Below are 6000 nucleotides of genomic sequence, written 5' to 3' on the forward strand. Positions count from 1 at the left end.
AACACTGATAATCTGGCATCGTAAATATGTCCGCGGGAGCTGTTTCCTTCAACCAAGTCTCAGTTAGACAGAGGAAGTCCAGGTTTGAGTCAGACAGAAGATGGGATATTTGGCTGCTCTTACCAGTAAGGCTTCTGATGTTGAGGTGCCCCCCAAATAGACCCCTAGGTTTCACAGTCGGGTCCCACAGGATTTTAGCATGATTAACAGTTTGTAAGAGACGAAACAGCCTCTGCTTTCTCACGTGCAAGCCTGGCGTGTGGATCTCAGCTGCTGATGTTGCTGGGGGCCTCCTGCCACTGGGGCCTAGGCCCGGCCTGATGTTGGATGGGCCGCTGCTGCCGCCGCTGGGGCCTGAGCCCGGCCTAATGGTGGATGGGCCACTGCCGCTGCTGCTAGGGCCTGAGCACGGCCTGGTGGTAAATGAATTGCTGTCGGTGCCGCTGCCGCTGGGGCCCAAGCCCGGCTCGATGGTGGATGGGCTGCTGCTGTAGCCACTGGGGCCTGAGCCCGGCCTGGTGGTGGATGGGCTGCTGCTGCTGCCGCTGGGGCCCGAGCCCGGCCTGGTGGTGTATGGGCTGCTATCGGTGCCGCTGCCACTGGGGCCTAAGCCCGGCTTGATGGTAGATGGGCTGCTGCTGCTGCCACTGGGGCCTGCGCCCGGCCTGGTGGTGGATGGGCTGCTGCTGCTGTCACTGGGGCCCGAGCCCGGCCCGATGGTGGATGGGCTGCCGCTGCTGCTGCTAGGGCCTGAGCCCGGCCTGGTGGTAGATGGACTGCTGTCGGTGCCACTGCCGCTGGGGCCTAAGCCCGGCTTGATGGTGGATGGGCTGCGACTGCTGCCACTGGGGCCTGAGCCCGGCCCGGTGGTGGATGGGCTGCTGCTGCTGCCGCTGGGGCCTAAGCCAGGCTTGATGGTGGATGGGCTGCTGCCGCTGCCGCTGGGGCCTGAGCCCGGCCTGATGGTGGATGGGCTGCTACTGCTGCCGCTAGGGCCCGAGCCCGGCCTGGTGGTCGATGGACTGCTGTCGGTGCCGCTGCCGCTGGGGCCTAAGCCCGGCTTGATGGTGGATGGGCTGCTGCCGCTGCCACTGGGGCCTGAGCCCAGCCTGGTGGTGGATGGGCTGCTGCTGCCGCCGCTGGGGCCCGAGCCCGGCCTGATGGTGGATGGACTGCTATCGGTGCCGCTGCCACTGGGGCCTAAGCCCGGCTTGATGGTGGATGGGCCGCCGCTGCTGCCACTGGGGCCCGAGCCCGGCCCGGTGGTAGATGGACTGCTGTCGGTGCCACTGCCGCTGGGGCCTAAGCCCGGCTTGATGGTGGATGGGCTGCTGCTGCTGCCACTGGGGCCTGAGCCCGGCCTGGTGGTGGATGGGCTGCTGCTGCTGCCGCTGGGGCCTAGGCCCGGCTTGATGGTGGGTGGGCTGCTGCTGCTGCCGCTAGGGCCTGAGCCCGGCTTGATGATAGATGAGAGGCCTAGCCTGATGGTATCTTGCCCACTACTGCGACTGGAGCTTAGTTCAGGCCCTAAAGTAGCTAGGTTGGTGGTAACAGACCAGTTGCTACTAGAGCAAGTGCCCGGCCAGATGATAGGTGGTCTAGTAACAGCTAGGTTGTTATAACTGGGGCCTGGGCCTGGTCTGATGTTCACATTGGCGATATTAAGCCTGTTGCTACTGGGGCCTGGCCTGGTGGAGGCAGACACTTGGCTTATCTCATCCAGTGGCTGAAAAGTTAAACCACTACTGCTTGGTTGCATCTCAGCAGCCAGCAGTCCCAAGGGGAGATCATCTGCTGGTTCAACCCTTCTAGTAAAAACATGCCAAGACAGAGCATCATTTTGATCTATATTAAGGTTCACTGATGGACCAGGGTTCAGCTGTATGTCCCCACTTAAGAGCAACAAGAGTAGCAAGGTTTTGTGGACATACCATTTGCTTCTCTTGATCGGTGGTGATTTATCTCTAGAATTTCCTAAGTATTTTGCCTGCCAGAATGTTAAGTGTATAGTTAAATGTCCATGTCCAAAGTATATTAATCTTGGTGCACTATTCAAAGGTGCAAAGTGTCCAAGAGAATTTGTTTGATTTCTAGCCAAACAAAGACCTTGAACAGGTGGAGCAATCAGCAACCACAGGCAAAGCAATGCGACATAAACATGTCCATTTTCTCCGTACCTTTTGGGGGGGTGTTGTCTTTTGGCCGAGTAGTTCCTTGGTTTAAAGCTTTTGTGTTGAAAATTATCAGTTAAAACAAATAAAAACTGTGTTAAAATGTTGAATAAAAGGATAGCTGTGGAGCCTGACAAAGCACACCTACCCTCGGCAGCCATTCCTTCCCTCTCTCCTCGCTACAGACTTGTCTACTTCCCTCCTTCCTGACCCATTCCCTCCTCACTTTAACCAATTAGCAGTTATCGACTCTTACCGATTTCCAATACCGGATGGAAGAGAGCAAACCTGACGGTGGAACATAAAGGGTAAATAGGTAGTTAGGTAGTTTGTAAGAAAAAATAATGTTTCTTGGCTTGAAATTGCTCAAATGACAACAATTGATGTAAGAAAAGTACATCATGCGACATATAACGATCTCTTCAAAAAAGCTTTTGACGTATTCAACAAAACTTCCTCACGATGTGGTTAAGTCATTTAAAAGTCATTTGGAATATAAATGCATGAAAAATCCACAAAATTAAAAACGTTACTTAATTCTCAATATGGTGGGGCCTTCGGGGAGAAATGAGAGGGAACAACCAGGGGAATTAAACCCCAGGAAATATAAGCCTAACAATCTTAATATATGATTTTAGATATGACACAGACGTGTTTCGGGAAAAATTGACCAATGCATTTATGAAAGGAATCAAAGGAAAATGAAAGGCTAAAACAGAGGCAACAAAGCAGAGAACAATTCGCAGCAGGTGAACCTTCAACTGATTAACAGGGCTCAACACAATGCTAAATACTACAAATTAGGGATGTGACTACTTACCACCCCATATACGGGGTATTAACAAATGTAGTCACACAGACGGCAGGACAATGAAGAAGTTTCTGAAAACATTGCAGCCAACATGTCAGTCTAGAGTAAATAATTGGAGCTGAATTTCATAATGGTTGACATGTGTGTTGATCACATTCAATACCTGTAACACAGAAACCACTACATGCCATCACCGGGACAGGACAGGGGCCAAAAGGGAATGAGGCGATGCCAATAGGTGCCTTTCATAATCTAGCACTGATTAGGGAATTGCTTGGGGGAAGGAGCCAGTCTGAGGGCTGCATTCACAACCCTACACCCTATGCTTTATGCTCTGGGAAGCATTCCCCACCACATTAATAACCAAAAGCATTTTGGCATAATCCTCCAAAACACAACAGTATTTAGTAATAGATACCACATGTTTTTGTATTATAGCTGAATAGAAACAGGACCATGTAAGATAGGACATTCACGCAAGGCAAATATCTACCTAGCAAGACATATAATAAGCAAGGAGGACTGAATTTAGCCACACTGGAAAAAAAAAGAAATACATTTGATCTAGCCATCAATGAAAACATTTCCTGTGTGCTGAGTCATTTCTGTAAAACATTCGTCAGTAATCCTCTGTCTACCCGTCTGGACCTTTTGCCTCAGACAGCGACCCTCCTTTCATCATTAACCTTTGCCTCACTTTCAAATGACTGTATAATAGAGTAAAGTAATATTTTGCTCTGCTTGAAAAGGCTACCTTATGCACTGCAGTTAGTTCATCGGTTCTGACAGTCTTCTTAAGATAAAAAAGTAATTTCTAATACACCGTCAGATAAGAGAATGAATTATTTCATTTTCTGCAGCACGGCATTTTTAACCTTACGGTAGAATATTTACTTTACCATCTGTATGTATATAGACTATTATTCCCTGGATATTTCCATTTGCTCTGTTCTCTTTGCATAGGAAACCCACCTTTGTGTTTGCCATGAAAAACATTTCTGAGCATCCACCTCTGCATCGTGCAATCATGGCTGCAATAATACAATAACTTGTGTTGTGAATAAATGCAAACAAAAATGAGTTATAATTCAGTCATTGTTGTTTGATGTTGGTGAGAAAGTGAGGGGGAGACTCCTTCCTTGATCTTCAGGTTTAAGACCGTGTGGTTGACAATTCTCCAGCCCCTGTAGCCATAACCGTATTCTCAGATCTGCCTCAAAGTGACTCATCCGCCCACGGGGCCCTCCGGCGCTCCTCTTCCCAAAGCAGGTCTGCCTGTGCCAACGTCTCTTCTGGGGATGGAGATCGCTCATGAGCCCCAGAGCATCACAGTTTTTTTTTTTTTTTACTTCAAGGATGTTTTTCTTTAAGGTTAGGTCATTCCTTTGCCCGCTGCAGACACACAACACACTTGTTGCTCATGCACCATTTTAAGTGATCCCACGGGCCACGCAATGCCTGATTCACAAAAACATGGGCAGGCAAGTGTTTTCAGTGCAAAGAAATTGAGGCAGTACTAGAAATATCGGATTGTGTGTGAATTAATTTCCAAATGAGAGAACACTTAATCATTGACTTTGGAGAGATTGCAAGATCTTTGGGCTGAGAAAAAACCCATCCATCCCTGTCGTCCATCACAACAGGACTGTTACTATCGTCACCTATTTTTACAATGAATCAGTACATCCAAATACTAGCCATCAAATTGATGAAATACAGTTTAAACTATTAGGTTTCTCCTCCATCAATCATGTCAATCATAAACTATGATCTTTTGGTTTTTCTGAGCATGAATCATTTATCTACATTTTTACATTAAAATATTATTCTGCTTATTCTCACATTTGTTTTGATAATGTAGCATTAAGCTGCATGCAGCTTTATCATCTATTGTCAGAGAGTTGTCTCATTTAGTGTTACAAAAAGGTCAATATTTTTACTTGAAAACTTATAAATTAGCTTCTTTGAACCTCAGCTGAACTTTAGATGAATGCTTAAATATTTGATTTGATTTTTACCTCAAACATGGAGGGTAGTGTTGTGCTGGTACTGTATGGACATGGGCACTATAGCAAGGCCTCAGAACCAAACATCACAATACAGTCATGATTTCATAGTCTGCTTTGTCACTTGAACAAAAACAAATGTAGTTTTTTGGAGAATTTGCTGATGCAACTGATATGCCATATTTGTTTAGGACAGTATTGGCCCGCTTGCATTTATACTTTTAGTACCACAATAACAAACAATATCAGATGCTGTGCTTATGCCATATGTTATACTCTAATGCAATCACAAACCAATATCACACCTGGAATCTGATGACTCAAGTTCTGCTTGAATATTTGAGTTTGGAAAGCAATAAACCAACCGTTGAATGAACAAGTCTGCGTTTGGAAATCATTGAAACAAGCTTTTGAGATGTATTGAAATCTAACAAGCAAAGACATAAACAATCAAAACCAAAATCAAACCTCTTCTGCTAAGGCCAAAATAAAGGGTGCAATCATCATCAGTGCCTCTATGTTCTTTTCATCATGACACAGCGGACAGACAAGCCAGGAACAATAGAGTACACATAATTAAATAGATGGAAAACAAGCTGAATTATGCCTCCATTATTGATCCAATGTGATGACTTCTGCTAATGAGAAACAATAGTTATTAACACACTTGTTTATGGAAAAAGAACAAGTGTGTTAATAACACAGGGATATTACAATGGCAGGAATGGATTAAGGGCTATTTAAACTTTTTTTATTTTATATTCATTCAACTGTCTTTCTCAGAGCCGAGGTTATTTTCTCGAATTCTAAAGCTAAAAATTTAAAAAGCAATTTACAAACTGTTGTCAGTGATCTGTCTGCAAGTCGTGCGTTTTAGAACAGATTATGTTGATTCTTTTCGACTGCTGATCTCGTTTGTGTTGCTTTGGAGGATGAATGGTGTCTCTGTTCAAAACCACTGAAGAGACCTTGATAGCACTCTCCATATGTTCAGCTAAATGAGTTCCAGCAT

Source organism: Pseudoliparis swirei, chromosome 18 (assembly GCF_029220125.1).
Source record: "Pseudoliparis swirei isolate HS2019 ecotype Mariana Trench chromosome 18, NWPU_hadal_v1, whole genome shotgun sequence".
NCBI lineage: Eukaryota > Metazoa > Chordata > Actinopteri > Perciformes > Liparidae > Pseudoliparis > Pseudoliparis swirei.